Genomic DNA, 19,597 nt, shown 5'->3' with positions numbered 1-19,597 from the left:
ACTTCTATTTGTCCTATTTCTGTTCACAAATATATATATACACAAGTGCAGTCGCTGATGTTGAAAATGTACAAGTATTTTTGGGCAACTGGACTGTGTGAAGAACAAAACAACCAAAAAAATGGTGCTCATCTTGCTCTTTTTCTACTTCCTTTTCTTCCCTGTGTCTCAGCCTACAGTTCTGTCATGTTTTATCCACAGAACACAACTCAGATTACTTACTCTCTGATGCTAAGGCTACAGCTCATGTGCTAATTCATATTTATACCACAACTTTTCTTCAGTCCAGTATCCTAAAAAAAAAAAAAGGTTCATTTCCTTTTTTTTAGTCCTTCTTGGACTAAATTTTGGGTATCCCACTCACCAAAACACCACTTAAAAATGTCCTGTTAGAAGACCTCCTATCCCACTGCAACCTACAGCATACTCTCATCTATTTCAAGTCCCAGCAAGATGGAGAAGGTATTTTGATTGGGCTGAATCCTGAATCTGCCTGTGGGGTCTTCATGAGATGGTATATTTCCTTCCCCATCACTTCATACAATTTTCCTTTCTTTTTGAGATGTTTCAATTGAGCATTTTAATTGTTCTTCTTGTCTCTGGTGACACTTTTTTTGCTGTATTTTGCTGCAATATTAATGGCCTTTTAGCCCACCTGCTGCAACACCTATGGAAATGTCTTCTTCCTCTGCACTCGAATATAAACACAAGCTACTGTCACTCCTGTCTTAAAAAGGGAAGGAAGATGGACCCAGGGAATGACAGGCTGGTCAACCTCACCTCAGTCCCTGGGAAAGTGATGGAGCTGCTAAATCTGGAAACCCTTTCCAGCAATATTAGGGGCTTAACACCAGCCAACATTTAGTTACGGTGATGGTGATTGAGAGCCAGTACAAATTGTCCAAAGAGGTGGTGGAGGCTCCATCCCCAGACATAGTCAAGAACTTTCTGGATACAGATGTGGGTAACTGGCCCTAAGTGGCCCTCCTTGAGGAGAGTGTTGAAAGAGGTGACTTCTGGTCCCTTCTGACCTCACAGAGGTCCCTTCCAAGTTTAACCAGCCTGTGATTCTGTGGCTGCAGAATCTTGGTAATCTTTATCTTGATGAGTCCTCTTTGATTTTGAATATGCATTAAGAAATTACAGTATTCTCCTTATGTCTATCTTTTTTGGTACAAAACAAAAATTAAATTAAAAACCATTCATTTGGAAAATGTTCATAAGTAATTTTTGTGAAGCAGCATTTCCTTCCTTGATCATTTTATAGGCTGTAGAGATTATAATCCTAAAGTTATCTAGAATGACTTGCCATAGAATCCCAGATTTCCTTAACTTACATCATGAGATCATCACATGAAGAATAAATCAGGTTGGAAGCATCCTAAGGAGATTTCTAATCTAACCACCTGCTCAAAGCAAAGCACTCTATGAGAGCAAGCAAAGTTCCACAGGGCCTGAAAACCTCCGAGAATGGACACAATCTGCCCCAATGGCTGGCTGTTCTGATGGTTGCTCTTCCATTTCAAGGAATGTTTTCTCTTAGAAAACATTCTATTCTGAATTAAAATGCCCCAGAAATTGAAACTCTACCACAAGCCTTCAACCATTCTTCAAGTGTTGATTTTTTTATGAGTAAAAAAGTTCTGCTTCACTTCGACTCAAAGTTTTTTCCTTTTAGTTGCCAGTCACTACATCTTTGTATATTTCTGTCTAGCAGTTTAAAGAAATCTTTGCTATCGTATTGCATTTATATATATATATATATATATATATATATATATATATATATATATATATGTATGTATGTATGTTGTCTGTACTCAGACTTCTCTCCCTTTATCAAAGGAAACAGATTGGTCTCTAGGTCTTTCAGTACAAGATCTATTTTTCAGTGCTTTGTCTTGACAGAAATTCTTCTCTATATCTCCCTTATCACCCTTTTGGAATAGTAGCTTATCACCCTTTTGGAATAGTAAAAGCCTGAAATCAATAATTTTTTCAGAAACAATCATACAACACTTCCAGTTATACAGATAAAGCTATTGTTCTACTCATTAGTTCCCATTTAAACTCAGTAATTTGATGATCATCTCTGGCCACATGTTATCCAACAGCCACATTTGGTTATGGATAACTTGCACCTTAAATAAAAATGGTGAGTCCTTGGCTGCCTCTAGGTGCTACTACTTCTCAAACAGAAAGATACAAGAAATTTAAATTTTTTTTCTAGAAAATTCCAAAGAATTTTTACAAGTTTTGATACCTCAGTTGGGCCTCTATTTGGCATCACTGGCATGCATAAGTGAAATGATGTGGTGTTGCTATCTATTCATAGGACAGGGCCATATTCAAGACTGCTGCCAGAGGCAGGTTATTTTGGCTTCCCGGTGGAAGAGCTGGGCAGGATCAGTCTGAATTGACACTAGATGTCACTACTGATCCACAAAAGTACTCCCCAGGCTGCCTTTTGTGTGGCAGTAAATAAGGTGAACTCCAGAAAGAAGCTCTGAAAACCTGTTTGTGCCTCACTTCTAAAGATCTCCTTTCTCATTGGTCTGCAAATAACATTCCCATGGAATCCCTTCAGGCTTCACAGCTATGCAAGGCATCTTTCTCTACATCTTTGTACTTGAATTCATCGTTGCTTCATTCTCTGGACTCTTTTAAATTAGTCTTTTATTATGCTGCAAATATGCAGCATCAGCAACTTTTGGTTTAAATTGATTAACATTTAGAAGCCATTCACTAACTACATTTCACATTTGCCAAATGGAAAAAAGATGAGATTAGGGATTGATTATTCTTCCACTTAAATTTTCCTTTCTCTGCAATATGAAACTTTCAGATCGATACAACTGGACAAAATGTAAACAGAGGTCAAGTATATTTTTGATACAGGTATGCTGAAAAGAACAATTTAAATCAGAAAAGACACTTGCAGACCAGTCCTTCCTGGATTATAGAAAGTGCTTGATATGTCCATTCATCAAAACCCTTGCTCATTTCTAAAAGCAAACTCCTGCCCATACTGTTTTTCATTCTCAGGGGAGATTTAATTTTATGTAATGTGGCCCCTGTATGCCTTGCATTGCAAGCAGGGCCATGTGCGTGTGTGTGCACACTTTCCCCCCAACCTTTCAAACACTTGACAGCTGGGTGAAGTTCTCCTTCCGCCCAGAGAATGACTTTCTGCATTTCATAATGGACTGCCAGTGCTGCCAGGGCTATTTTCTCTCCAGCTGTGAGAGTGGCTTTTTAAAATGACTCACAAAAGCTGCTAGACAGCTGCTTCACCTCAGCCTTCACAAGGGCCTTGCATTCTAAATAGGGGTAGTGCTGACTTACTTTAGAAGGGCTCATTTATTTGGATGTTGCAGATGTATTCTGCACACAACAGTTGATCCTAAAGAGACCTCCATTCAGGCAGGTGAGTCATGGGCTTACATCACTGCAGGTGTTGACTTCGCATTACTGTTGTGAAGAGGAAACATCCCATGTGTTAGTAAGTCATCCTTGGACCCCTTCCAGAAAACACACAAAGCAACGTATGCACAATACACTAATTTGTAGCTACTGTATGTATTATACAACTTCTAAGACATCTGTAAAAATCAGTGCTTACACAGGTATTAAAAAAAATGTTTTTCATGATGTCTCGAAATGGAAAAAAACAGTAAGCTGCTTGGTATTTATATGGCAACTTATCTTAAATCAAATCATAGAATTATAGTGATTAGAAATTGCAAAGACCTTGATGCTATTCAGTCTTCTTTTACACCAGCTCATATGTGCTCCCTGCAATATTTTGCTAGCTTTTATGGGCTGGGGAAAATAATTATTCTCTTTAATAGCCTGATCCGAAAGAGCTTTATGTCAGGCAAGACATGCTTTCACATTTAATCTTGAGGTCAATGAACGTATTTTTATTTCTTGAAAACATAAACATTTCTGCCCCGAGTATTGAATTTTTTTAAAAGACAGGGATTGCTTAAACTCTACTTTCAACTAGTTCAAGCAGAAGTATCTCATTATCATATATCATTGTTTATTAGGCATATTCTGCAAACCTCAATCCATATTCCCACTTTTCCCTCTTTTATTGGAATTGTAGATGCATGAGGTTTGAGATAGTACCAACTCACATGAGTTAAGCATAAACAGCAGAGGAAATCAGGAGTGCCTATAAAATGGGAGTCAGAGAATTATGGTATTCTGCCCAAATTTTGGTGTTGGTTTGATGTCACAGGGCAGTGTTACATACAAACCTTCTGGGCAGTTGTGAGAGCACCAACTGCCTCTCAAAAGTGATGCAACTGTGGAAATGCTTGTCCAGACTACTGCAGACAAGCCTGATCTCCTCTGCTGCAATCAGTTTAGACAGGTGCTGGCTCCAGTCTGGATTCCACACAGCCATGCCTTCCACCTGGCAAATATGTCCCCCCCTTGCACTACTCTGCTGAACAACTTCTCATGGCTTTCCAGCTCTCTAAACCATATTAGGAGGACATAGCAGCTTAAGCATAGAATTTTCTTAACATTGGTATGTGTCTTCTGGACTGGAGTTCTTTCTTGCTTGGTCCATGTGGGACACAAGCAGTGTAGAATAGACCTGTCTGTATCTGTCCACATAGACTTGGGCAGTTAAAAATGCTGTAGAAGCTTTTTTCACCTAAATTTGGGTTTGGTTTCCTTGAACCCATTCCAAGTGTTTGATAAACCATTCATATTCTTTCCAGGACTACAAATATCTGAAGACACCTACGTTTATATTCTGTGCAGAGGACATTCAGCTGTGAAGAAAATTTAGAAACCTACCACCAGTGGTACCATGAAAACCATTCAGACTTTGCTCAAATTTGAGTAGTACAAAATCTTCATCCATGCAAAGGAAAAGAACATCCATGCATTCTCAAAGTCTCCTCAAGTATCATGAAGACCACTCTAAATGAAAACTGCCTTCTGTACATTACTGGGTACAGCATTTTTAGCTTGGAGTTTTTCACAATGCCAAAAGATCACTCATCACAGAAACACATTGCAACACTGACATTTCAGACACATTAATTTTAATAGATTTTACAAGGAAAATGCAGATGTGACCCAGCAATTAGACTGCAGTTGTGCAAGAAATCGGGTTAGATGGACAGAAGGGTTTCTTCTCACCTAAAATCTAGGACTCCAATGAATTTTTTTAGCAAAAGGAAAGCAGGCTTTGAAATCGACATTCCTATGTCATATTGTTACGGCTAGAAATCAGGAAAATTAATTTCCCAGAAAAAGCAGGGTCAACTCAGGGGAAATTAATATGATGAGATGGTGAGAAGATTTTCACAGTTTTATCCTGAGTCAATAATCCTGATTGTTGACACTTCTAGTTTTCACAATCCATTATTCTGACAACTAAACCTATTCATTTCTACTGCTGGCAGTTGTCTGTACAGTGTCTAGAAATGCAACCAGCAGAATATTTTTCAGTTGCAATGAAATCTTTATTGCCTCAGATTTCTAACACTTATTATTCAGCATTTATTCTTCACTGTGAATTTTAGTGTTTGTGTTTCCATTAGCCTTTCCATGTGGTCAATGAAAACATCTCAGAACTCAATACTCTTTTCCCATGTCCCTAATAGCTGTAAATAAAACATATGTACTTCTAACTCAACCTTCTGTATATATTCATCATATCAATTGCTCTGAATATAAATGGTCTTAAAACTGACCATGTCTACCTATTTTTGTTTCACCATACTTTTTCATACCCCTTTCATATCCTGTCTTTTCATACTCTGTTTAGTAGGATACACCAATTATGTACAGAACTTGGTGTTCTCCCTTTCAGAATGAGGAGGATATTTTCTGGATGCTAAGGAAGAAGAAGCCAGCTGACATGAAAATCCTGTTAAGCTAGGACAGCTTTCATTTTGTTTGTATTTATCTTTTGGTTCTCTTTTCTTTATCAGTGTTCCTCACTGTGCCCACATCCAGGCAAAATAATCTTGCTTTTTAAAACAGGGAACTGAGGGAAATCAAAGTCTCCTACATTAATTAATAATTCCAGACTAGTCACATTTTCAGATATAGTCCTCTGCAGAAGTTTTTTGAGCTACCAGGGAATGGGCCACTAGTGATCTTTGAGGTACACAGCTTAATGGAGGAGTAGCTAAAATCTCCAGATGACCTCTAAAAGACATTGGTAAGTCAGCTCTGGCAAGATATTTAAGGAACATATTCAGTACAATGGTGCCTTGAACACAACTGCAACTAGTCAACATAAACATCTTCAAGTGACTTCTTCTGATGTATTGCTGCAATATAAGATAACTTAGAAGAAGGTTTTTCTCCACTTGAAGCAACTCATGTCAAGTTCTTCTACCAGGAAAGGGACCGTGAGGGCAAGAGAAAAAAAATCATCATATAAGGCATTTCAAAACTTCCACAAACCTCTGTTACAATTATTGTCTACTTGTTAACTCACAAAAAGTTTATTCATAGTCTGCATTGCATAACACACTCTTTCTGACCTTATTTAAGTCTGCCCAAATAACATTAGATGAAGGAATTTATGCTTCTCAGTCTAAAGTCAGAAATACTATTATGAGGGGAGAGGTTACTGGTTTATGTATTTAATTTCTCAATCCTCAATCAATTTTAGACCTTCATTCCTGAACATATTTGGTTGGTTTTTGTTTTGGTTTTTTTTTTTTTCCCAAAGGAAAACAAACAGTGGTCCGTACTAATGTCTGAAAGATTCTTTTAAGACATCAAACTCCCACTGACATGGAAATGAACAATTTTCTTTTGCCTGGTGCAATGTATACAAAAGTGATTGATCTACATAAAAGAATGTGATTTCTAAATGTTTTCTATGGCCCCAGCTGTTCAATGCTCTAAACATGTGGAGAATATCAAGGACAAAAAATTACAAAGCATGTGATTTTTTTTCCCAATACAATGATTAAATTATATAGCACGAGAGGTTTCCTACTGCCATATCAGAAAAAAACTCATCTAAAGCCAATAAAATGGAATGGATCAATGGATATTTCATCATAGGAAACCCAGCTGCAAGATAACAAAATGGACTGCATTTAGCCCTTCATCTTTCAAACAGCTGACACTGAAAGTGGGCAGCTGTGACTTTTTGGTTGTGCTGTTTGTTTATTTTGTGGAAGCCGAATGCCTTTGAGAATGTAGTAAATACTAGAGGATTAATCACTTACTTGAGGAAAGGAGGTGGAGAGCTGCTATTTGTTTTTTTCTTTTTTGATTTCTTAAGATACTTGGCACATGCTATTTAATGTGACCTAACTACAGAAGAAAGAAAAACAAAAAACACCACCCTTGCAGTGTGGTTTGCTGAACGCCCACGCATTAAGTGTGCTCTGTAGAATTTACAATAAAAACTCATTCTGCTTACAGGAGAAATGATTTCTAAAAACAAATCTGAGGAACTTTAGGAGCTCATATATTGCATTCTCAAACCAGAAAAATAAGATTAATTTTTGAACAGATTTTCTTTTCCTCTAAAAAGTAATACTTAACTATTTCCTTGCAAGTTCAAGATTCTGTTGATAGAAGTTTCAATGCATGTGAAATATTCTGGTGAGCATTCACAAAGCTCTGCAATGTGTCTGATATGTATGTCATCAATAGTCTGGAAGCAAACGTAAAAAAAATTCAATAAAAATTTTCCCATACCCGAAACCTTGACAGAAACATGGTGGCAAGGCAGTAATACAGTGTGCCCTTGAATCCTCCATAGTGATTGTCTCTGTTCAGAAAAATTTTCTATATAGCCGTGTGCAAAGTGAAATATCTCAGAGTCACGAAGTCCTTCAGCATCAATCTTTAGTGTGTTCATCCCAGATAGTTTTCAGTACTTGAGTTAGGCACCACTACAAAGTTAGGTCTCTCTGCTATCAGTGGTGAGTTGGTGAGTGCTGGGTACCTGTGATATGTGCCAGAGAGACCAAGACCATTAATATGTTCTTTGCTGAAAAAAAAACCAAACCAAAAACTGTTCCTTTTACAGAAATAATCCAACCTTTCTTCTTAAAAATCATGCCTCTAAATAAGAGGCCATCCTGAATTAGCCATTAATTTTACAGACATTAATTTCAAATACAATGGAAATCAGAATAAATGCCAGGCACTGGAGAGGTAGGAAAACATAGCAAAAAAACAGCAGTTTTATGAATTGCACATGAAGTGACATTAAAATTAGGTTTGAATTTTTATAAATGGAAATTACTAACTTTGAGAACAAATTACTGAGGATAATGATGGATTGTCCCGCCTGTTTCCAAAGTACTCCCGTCAAGACTGATGGCTATCTTCTCACAAGGAACACTTTCAGTAGATGCAAATAGTGCTTCAGCTGAGGACTAGGTGTTAGGCTCCAAAAAACTGAAATGCCATTGATTCTGCAAGGTATATTGGAAGTCACACTATAGGATCAAGTCAAACTGCAAGATCTCATGGTTTCTCTTCCCTAAAGCTCTTTAAGTTCACTTAAGTTCCCTTAAGCTCCTTAGTCTCTGAAGCCCCATTCAAATACTGAACATTACTACAATATTTTTCCCTTACAGATAATAGGGGGAAAAGCAGAGCAAGAATTTTTCCAAACGTAAGTGCCAAAAGTCAAAAACTTTATTTACATATCCGAAGGAAAAAAATATTTCAGCCTTCCTGTTAATCTAACCACCAGCACAGAAACAGAAATATCACTTAAAAGTGCAATATAACTTTAAAGTCAAATTTGAAACAATTATGTATAGGCTATAAAAATAAGTGCCACGACTGATGCTTTCAAATATTGCAGTATGCACTTGAAATGCACTACAAGGCGAATCTGTCCATGCAAAAATAAATTTTGGAGTACCCTAAACCCCTTAAGATCTTTTAATATCTGTGAACCTGCTCAAATACAGAACTATAGATCATGTTGGAATTAGATTCATATTTTTGTGAAAACCTGAACAGAAGCACAAGCTCCTCAAATTACCTGCACACTAATCTACCAAGGATACATTTTTGCTAACCCTCTCCTACTTCCTCCTCCTTTCATTCAAAACCTTATTAAATGTGAGGGATTTCATACCTGTGTGCCATATCCTCACTCTCATCTCACCATTTCTCTAACTAAAAACAAAATTATCCTGTGTTTAATCACTAGGCCTATTACCTTCCCTAGAATTGGATATGTTCTCTTCATCCTATCTTTATATTAAATTCTAGACCAGAAAAATTTCTGGCATCTTTTCTTTATCCACAAAGGTCATGCTGTAAATACTGACCTACTTTTTTTAAATGTATGAGAGATTTGTTCAGTGTTACATTTACTTACTGAATTTTAAGTTGCTTGAACAATATATATAAATTATATAAATAATTATAAAATTATATATAAATAAACTGCTTGAGCAATAAATATAAATATACATTCACCCTGTTCACATTCCAAAGCATTTGGGAAGTAAATCTTACACCATACATTGGTTACATAACATTTAAGTGCATAATTCACCTATGTGAGGGTGACACATTTATTTAGTAAAGTAGATTAACTCCTTATCTGAGCACAGCAGCATTTCACATGTAGTTTATGGTAATTGATGTTCTTGCAAGTGAAAGTGTTCCCTTAATTTTTTTCTTTTCTTGTCCTAAAGGAAGCGAAATTCAAGTTGCTTAATTTACCAAGTCATTTTTGTGTTAGGTTAATGCCAAACTGCATTACATTCAGCTAATTTGTTGCCAGTTTGAATCCCTTATACTTTTTCATTACTAATAATAAAGCCATATTTGTTGTCAATGCAGACTGAAGTGTCTATTCTGTCAACATATTGCTGAAACACACCCTGAGGAAGTGTTTTGTGGTTCACAGAAGTTTCATGTCAGGTAACATTTTTCAATACACTGCATCTGAAAGTCCTGCCTGGAAACATGTTGAAGAAGTCTCCAGTAGTCTTCAGAGAGAAGGTCTGTATTTTCCACATATAGACTCTGCATAGAGATGGAGCAGAGGAAATTTATGCAGATTTTCAATGTTTCTAGTGTGGTCCCACTGTGACCAACATCTGATAAAGGTGCTTTAAATTGCTTACATCATACTATGTAAGTGTTCAAAATTTGGATATGGATCTTAAATAAGACATATGTCTGAGGAGGGAGTTCATAAACCAGAAGAATATGGGCACATATAATGTAGAATTTTTGCCCTGACAGAAATGTTTTTTCCAGATATTTCCAGAAGTTGGTGTTTGGGACTCACTAGACCTATCAGGCAGAACAAGAGGAATCAGAGATATGTACTATTCCTAAACTATTCTAAAAGATAATGTCTCTCTAGATTTTCAAATAAATAATATTTCTATGCTTTCAAAAATATCCAAAAATTTCATGCTCCCAAATATATTCCTGGGCATGGTGCTATGAATGGGATAAAGGGATTTCAGTGCCAGAAGTGATCAATCCTGCCTGAGGCAAAACATGAGAACAACTCAATCAAAGCTCTGCATAGCTGTGTAATGGTTTTAGAGCTCTGGCAAGTCAGTCCCTCAGCAGACAATTGGCTGATGTGTGCCTTAGCATCTCTGTGTACATTTACATGTGTGTGTGTATACATTTAATATATTCTCTGAAGCATAGAGTTCAAGAGCTGATTTGATTAAGTGGAATCCTGTGCTCAGCCTTCTGGCTTTGTAATTGTCTGTTACCTCACCTAGAGCTTGGCATCAGCACGCTCATGGTGTGCCTGGGTAGCAGCACTTTGAACACCTGGGCTGCAATTTACCTGCCCTGCTCTGCTCAGGGTAAGAACTAAGCCAAGAACTCTTCCCAGCACAGACCAAGATTAAGCATTTGTCATGAGGCTCAAGTATTTAAAGATATAGGAAATGGATTCAGTGTTTCTCTTATGCCCTTCAGAAGCACCTTTCTCTGTTCATTGGTAGTGCAAGGAATTATAGGTACTTGATTTAAAAGGAGCCTGGAATAGAAGCACAGAGTAGGTGGCGAAATAAAGAAGACAAGAACAATGCTCAGTGATAATCTCAGAACTATGGAGCTCTACATCACAGAAATGTAAAACCTATACCAGGCACTGCTATTCAAAACTATGTATTCCCATCTTCTATGAAGGGTGACAATAACTACTTAATCTTTAAAATCTGCTGTTTCCCATGATTGCATTGCTTTTTTATTTGATCTTTTTAATTGGTGTTTTGCTTTGTTGTTCTTGTTTTAAATTTTTCTTTAAACGAGCACAGTTATTTTAAATACAAGCTTTATAGGACAAAGTAATATTTTCTTCAGTTAACGTCCTCCAGTCTGTCTTTTTCCATTATTTTTTCCATTCTGCCACACTGCAGACTTTTGAGACAGTATTATTAGCCAGGTACTCAGCCTAATCAATCCCTTGCCATATGTACACATGTAATATGCATTCTCTCCTCTTCTCCTCACACATGCACATATTTCAGAAAAAATTATCACTTAATTGCTTTTGTTTACCATAGTTTTGGTACAGCATATGGCTTCAATTTCCAGAACTTCCACACTGAATATTCCAAACTAAAAACCAAGAACATTCTTCATTTTTTTATGTCAGTCAAATAAAACAAACAGAAATAAAAAGTTTCCAAAACCATTTGGATTTTAAGGAAGAGCATTCTGTTGTAAATTAGGAGGTACTTATCATTTATTAATTAAATAAAATTCAGAAATATAACTTTTGTAGCAGACTGAAAAACACTGGATTTTTATATTTTCCACATTTTTTCTCCTTCTTTATTTCAGGGGTTTTGCTATTATTACATTTGTTGTGCTTTCTATGTTTTGTTTTTGGCAAATAGGAAAGAGGTTGTTCTTCACAATGCCAGCAGAGCACTATTTACATGAATTGATCGTTAGGACCAGGGACAGGCACTGTGTTTCCTGTTCAGTTTTAATGGAGGAACAAAATTGTGTGGATCTTTTTCACCTTGGTACAGAGTGTACCCAAGAATTGGGCACTGCTGTGGTGGAATGCAACTGGAATGTAAATGGAATGCAGCTAGGGCTTACTCTGAAGCCTATAGGATTGATCACCTCAGCTTTAGATTTGGTTCACAATGCTTCTCAGTTGCAAGATGATTCCATTTCTGCTAATACTCTTCTCTGAGGTGTTGTTAAGGTAATAGTTGTGATTTTAAAAACAAACAAACAAACAAAAAATACTGAAAAAACTGCTACCAACCAGAAAACATCATCAACCAAAAAACTCATACAACTCTAAGGATGTTTGAAGGACCCTTTTGTACTTTGTTTATGGCCATAGTAGACTGCTCATGAGAGGAGGAAAACACACTTTGAGGATCATCTTCACTTAAGGCTGTCTCTCTCTCTCTCTCACTCTCCCACTGAGTGTCCACTGATGCTTTTGAAGATAGGAAAGCCTTTGCTTCATCATGAGATAATGTAAGGGATTTAGTCATGGCCAGCAGTAGGATTTCATATTTCATCTGCAGTGACAGAAGTATATAGCTCCAGGTGTTTTAAAAAGGATGTCAAGTACATAGTAAAATAATCCAGAAATCTGTAGGGACACTTAACTTGCAATGGTGGCATATAGAGCATTCAACCCACTTGGGAGTTTCTGAAAATTTTTTTTAATTTGTCGTGATGTAATTATGAAAAGATAGAAATCAAACATTGAAAGTAAAAAGGACTATTGCAGAGTTTTTGCAGCAGTTTGTTCTCTTTTGTCATAGAGCAAGTCTTGAACATAACAAAAATGTATTTCTCAGACGCACATTTTCTGCCTTTCCTTTTTTTAAGTTAAAAACATCTACACTGCTGCATTAAACTTCATTCATTCCTGAGACTGGAGTTATCACTGTCCATAACCTCATCTAAAGGATAATCAAAAATTAAGGCTCTTCTATAGAATCTCTTCTGTTTAGTATTTTTAAGGACTAATCATTTCACTATTGTAAGCGTGTGGCCTTTTCACAAGCTGAAATCATTGGCCTTCAAATACAGACTTTGTTTTTTCTCCAGTCTTTTAAGTTATATTAAGGAATTCTGAAATATGCAATATTTTCTCCACATGAAAGTATTTAGACTATTCTACAGTCCAAATCAATGATGTATTGATCAATTGATGTATTTGATGAGATAAACAAATCAAGTTCCCCCAAGTCTCCTACTGTAAATCTTTCGTTCCAATTGCATTGTTATTCTGTGGCTTCTATATTATATACTTTTATATTTAATGTATATAGTATATATGAGTGTATATATACCTACATATAATTTTATATATATAATTATATATATACACCAGTATTACATAAATACATGGTAGGATATATATATATATTTTAATTTTTTTTAATGGACATCCTAAGAGCTTCATCAAATTGTTGACTTTTAGTTACTTTCCCACATTTAACAGGTGTACAAACAGGTCACCTCCTTAAATTCAACAGTGGCAGATCTGTACCAGTCTCTTTCAGGCTGTCACACTGTAGCAACTTATACAACTGAAGGAGAGAAGCAGTCACAGTGCCAGTCAGCCCAGGCATGATAGGATCACAGCACAGTTTGGGTTGGAAGTGACCTTTTAAGCCATCTATTCCAATCCCCCTGCCATGAGCCTGGTCCCCTCCAGTAGATCCTGTCACTCAGAGCCCTGTCCAATAGGACTTTGAATGATTCCAGGGACGGCACATCAACCACCTCTCTGGGAAACCCGTGCCAGGCATTCACCCACCCCCAAGGTAACCCCTTCCTTATAGCTAGTCTGAGACACAAACTCTCTGCATCTTCGGTCTAAGGTTTATGGATTGTTCCTGCTTATTTGGAGCTATAAACACAGTCAACTTAGCTGATCAAATGTACCTATCTTAATTGACATTTAAATTATTACGTTCATGATGGATCAGCTCTCTGTTCTGGAGGTTTTCAGAACCTCTGCTTGGCCAGGTTCTGCTTGACAAGGCCATGACTAATCTGATCTATGTAGCAAAAGTTCTGCCTCGGGCAAGAGACTAGAGAAAAGGCCTTACAAACTTCCTTCCATTCAACATTTCCATGACTTTCAGATTCAAGGAGCTCTCTGCTGGACCTTCTCCAGAACTGGCAGCAGAAATCTTCAAGCAGAATTTCCTTCTTTAACATCCAAATTTCTTCCTGATTTGGACTTTACTTTCAAAAGTCCTAATCTGTCTTTATTTAAAAAGATCTGAAAAAGAGAAATTCTTTTCTGAATGAGAAAATTACTTTAAAATTTAGTTTGTCTCACAGTTCAAAATATGACTGACATTTTTTGATCCAAATTATAGCAAACTTTGAGGGGTTGTGTCCAATCTTTCATCTCTTCTCCCTTGGATATCTTGTCTAGTATGCTTTGTATCAGCTTGGAAAGAAACAATGGTCAAGAATGGGGTTTGACAGTATTTGCAGCAAGTTCTAAGATGTCAGTAATTAGCATTCATAATAAATACTGAAGTCCTCTGAACAAAGCCATGAAACAATGGGTGCAATTCCCACCTCCTGTGGTTTACCAGAGCTGGTGTCACTGACTGCTGGTGTGCCTCCAAAACCACTCTGACCTAACAAGGGGCAATGAATATGAAGGGTGTTGCTTAAACAGCATTAAAAATCTTTCCTCAAAGAAAAAATTTCTTAATTTGTGCACAAAAAGTTATGTTGTAAGTTAGCTATGGGTTTATTCTTTAGAAATAGAGAACATTGGCAGTTGAGTTACATCCCAAGAAAGCCCAAAGCGTTCATTACCTCCAAAAATTGAGCCAGACATTTGTGCAATGAGTGTGAAAAGCTGGGAGAATCCAGTCCTATTTCCACTGAAAAGATTCAGAGATTCCCATGATTTTAACGGCAAGGCTGATATTAAAGGGATTGGACAAACACAAAATGGAATTGAAATTCTGAATACAGTCCGTTTTAACATTACATTTGTATTCACCTTGTTCAACTGTTTGAAGCTCAAAACAAACACAGATTGCTTTCCCTCAGATACCCTCACAATTCTGGATGCAGAAAAAAATGCTCAATAAAGGGGATGCTGCAATGTCCAAGTGAAAAAACAAAGCCATCCATCAAAAGCATTTAAATGAGTGAGAAAAGTAGAAAATCTTCATTTAGGATAAATTGTCTGCCTTTTTAGACATAGGAGAATAGAAATGTGTGTCACGACCCCAAGCCAACTTATCCCAAATTTTTCACTTTATTTAACAATATGCTTGAGTCACATTTGAATTTTCATTCATTTTCTCCTGACTTCTAAAGAAGTGCATGGAAGGTGGAAGAAAAAATTTTCTAAAAGCACCAACCTGATAGAATGTCACAAGGGAAAAATATAACATGGAGCAGAGATAATAATAGCCTGTCTGTCCTTCAGCAATGGGCTACAATAAAAGTTGAGAATCCTAAGTGAGAATAACCATTTAAGCCTAATCACCTTGACCACCACCTCAATATAATGAGATTGAAAGGAGATGGCAGAAAAAAGAGAGGAATCAAAGTTCCTGCTTATTGAAATGCTCCTTTTAACAACAGTATTTATTTCACCTAGGCTGAGTAAAAACTGTGACTTACCACAGGCTGTCTCAGGAATAGCAGTAATTTGTAATGAATGGGGTTTTTACCCTCGCTCATATTTTTAAGCGGATCTGCATAAAAGTATGAAAAGCCAGAAAACAATCCTCTACAAATTGAATTTCTTTAAAAGAAATAAAACATAAGTGAAAAAATAAATGAAACCGCACCATTATTTGGATTACATTTATCTTTAATCCACTTTGTCCTCTATATGAAATACAGTATGAAGACATCTGCCAATATTTTAAAGGCTTCTGCCTGTGTCTGAATTATGTTTTTAAATTAGACCCTAAAGCTGCATTCTAATGCATTACTTTCATTTACTGGAGTATGCATATACCATCATACTACTCCCATGACATTCTTTATTTAATCAGTCTGAGAGCTGTACAGACTCATATCTATTCCCACATAAATCTCTGCCAAATACTGCTGACTTTTAGCTTTAACCTCACTGGCAATGAATGACCTCCTTGGGAAAAAAAAATATAAAATGGACAAATATTTTAGGGGAAGAAGCAATCTTTTTGGATAATCAGTGGCAGGTATGCAAATGTGCCTGGTTCAGAATGGAGGTGGTGTCCTTGTGGTGAATAGGAACTGCTGCAGTAAACAACTTTAGCCTTTCCTATTAAAGGTTAGGGAGAGTGATTGATATGTTTGACAAAGAAATGTAAGGTCAGGAGCAATAAAGGCAATCTGTTCTTTATACAAAAAGTACATGAAAAGCAGTACATATACTAGGCATTCTCTAGTTGGTGTTGGTGCACCTGCTATTTCAGAATAATAAATGCAGCTGAGTCCCATTTCAGCTTGTGCAGGTAGGGGGGATCGTGTTAACTCACTCTCTCCTCTGGTCATAGGTTCTTCTTTAAAAATATGATAGTATACTAATCAGGTACTCCTTGAGCCTATTTTAACCCCACCTTTTTTTATTCATACCAGTGTAACAAAATCCACAACTGCCCCTCTCATTTAAGTAGAACTGCTTGAAGAAAAGCACCGTGACATTTCAGGTGAGGGAATTAGAATATGCCCAAATAATTTTAGTCCTGTCTTGGGCTAAGTTTACCATGGCATGCTAGAAATGTCTGTCCCTAATGTTTAGGATTAGTGTATATATTTTCTACAAGATTCTAGGTGCCATTACATTATCTTAAATTGGGATAAATAGTCTTTTAGATCATCAGTACAGGTCTTTATTTAAATTATCTATGAATTTTAGTTCCTCATCATCCAGTGAGCTCTGAAAGCAAAATCTTCTGCCACCAACCTTCATCCTCTCCAATGAAGGAAACTACAGATGTCATTGCAGGTTTATTAAATTACACATTCACCACAGATAGTTCATCATGGAATCTGGACTTCTGTAGTGAATGTGTAATATTAACATTTCCTTTATAGCACAATTGCCTTACAGTACACACAAGTGACTTAATAACAACAATTACACAAATAAGCCCAAGGAACCTCAAAAAATAAACCTACTTTTATCAGTCAGATAAGTTGGGGTAATGTGTTTTCCCCAGAGCAGACATTTTTCCTCACATTGAAGGCAATAGCAGACAACACAGGTATCATACTATTCTAATAGCACAGGGGTAAAAGAAGACCTTGAAATATTATCTACACTTTTCTCTATTTGAAAACAGGAGCAGATATACCTGAACTGTTCCTGAAAACTGTTTCTCTGAATTGACTTTCCAAACCTCCAGAGATGGGACTTTGGTGGCTTTTTGTGATGATTTGTTCTGCTATATCATGAGCAGAAACTCTTTGGTTCCCCTCAAATTTTCCAGTTTTACTAGACCATTTCAAAGCAGTTTAGATCATTTAAACTAGACAAACATAACAGTCTTTTTTTTTCATAGAAAGATATTACCTCTAAATACAAAGTATTCCTCTCTTCTTGAACCCACATCACATTTAAGCTGTGGAAACAAGGTTTAACCAAGGTAGGTCCAATACTGCCAATAGAATCTGAAACAGTACTTCATCAGCAGGGATTTAGGTAACCCACATACACACCCAGGGCCACAGAAGAGCTCTGACAGCTCATGCCTTACATTGTTGTTGCCCTCCTGAAGTGTAATCATAAACCCACATCTGCGTACCAGGATATTCAGCTGACATTTCCATTTCTATGTTGAATATTCTATGTTTAATGGCTCCATGCCAAAATTGGAACATCTTCAACAGACTGGCCTGAACCTCACCTGCAGAACTAGGTTCTCACATCTAAGATCAGATGCCTGTGTGTTAAATGTTTCTGAAAGCACCTGACCTTAGGGGAGGGAGGTGGCACAGAGAGGAGTTTCTCATGCCTATTAGTAATACATTTCTGAGCTGTCTGTACTGCCTGTTAGACACAGAGGAAGAAGTTTCTTGCAACTGGGCTGTGGAGTCAGTAAGTAACTCATTTTGTTAAAGAAGGGTGGAAGCACCTCAACTGCAGCTCACTTTCATTCACACTCCATATCAGACATGAATGGGAATCACAGAATCATTTAGATTGGAAACGACCTCTAAGATTGCTGAATCCAAATGTTAAACTAACATTTAACATGCTGAAAAGTCCACCACTAAACCATTTTCCTAAGTGCCACATCTGCCTGTCTTTTAAATACCTCTTGGGCTGGTAACTAATGCATTTCAGTCATCAGTTGTTCCAATGTTTGGCCACTCTTTCTGTGAAGAAACGTTTCCTAAAATGCAACCTAAGCCCTCCCCTGGCAGAAACTGAGTTCATTTTGTCTTGTCCTGTCACTTGTTACCTGGGAGAAGAGACCAAACTCCTCCTGGCTACAACCTCTTTGCAGGCAGTTGCAGAGAGTGATAAGGTCCCCTGTGAGCCTCCTTTTCTCCAGACTAAACCCCAGCTCCCTCAGCCACTCACAGGACTTACTCTTAGACCCTGCCCCAGCTCCTTTGCACTTCTCCGGACATGCTCCAGCCCCTCAACATCCTTCTTGCAGTGAGGGGTCCAGAACTGGACACAGGACTCAAAGAGTGGCCTCACCAGTGCTGAGTACAGGGGAACAATCTCTGCCTTGGTCCTGCTGGCCACATTATTGCTGGCACATGCCAGGATGTCATTGGTCTTCTTGGCCACCTGGGCACACACTCACTGGCTCATGTTAAGCTGGCTTGGAACCGGCACTCCCAGACCCTTTTCCACCCGGCAGCTTTCCAGACAATAATCTGCAAACCTGCAATAATCTGCAGGGGGTTGTTGTGACCCAAGGATCCAGCAGTTTGTCTTGAACTTCATGCTGCAGGCCTTGACCCATCAATCCAGCCTGTACAGGACCCTCTGCAGAACCTTCCTATCCTTCAGCAAATCAACAGTTGCACCCAATTTTGGTCACCTGCAAACTGATTGAGGGTGCCCTTGATTCCCTTGTCCGAATAAAGAGATCACCGATAAAGATTTTAAACAGGACTGTCTCCAGTTCCAAGCTCAGCAGAACACCACTAGTGACCAGTTGCCAATGGAATGTTACACCACTCACCACCACTCTTTGGGCCTGGCCATCCAGCCAGTTTTTATCCAGCAAACAGTATAACCCCCAAGTCATGAGCAGCCACCTGATCCTCACAGTCCTCTGACCATAGCAGTGGCCACAGACATTTGGCTTAAGGATTTGGTAGTTCAGGTATATTGTGAGCTGGGACATAGGCTTGGACTCAAGAAAGGAATCAAAGAAATTTCTAGCTTAATAGAAATCATCAGCATGCTGCTCCAAAAAGCCTGGACCTCACCTTCTGCCTTAAGTGTTCTCTTTCTTTCACATTGTGCACACATTCAATCTCACCTCTTTAAATCTTCCATTTCATCATCTTTTTTTTTTTCTTCAGAGCATAAATATACCCAAAGGTCTTAACATAAATGCCTGTCCTCTGGACTGAACTCCTCTCTACAGCTTTACACATCCCACAGAAACAGATTTATTTATTTCAGTAGGTTTATCCTCTGAAGCCAGGATTTTCCCAT

Source organism: Molothrus ater, chromosome 3 (assembly GCF_012460135.2).
Source record: "Molothrus ater isolate BHLD 08-10-18 breed brown headed cowbird chromosome 3, BPBGC_Mater_1.1, whole genome shotgun sequence".
Lineage (NCBI taxonomy): Eukaryota > Metazoa > Chordata > Aves > Passeriformes > Icteridae > Molothrus > Molothrus ater.
This window is presented reverse-complemented; position numbering follows the sequence as displayed.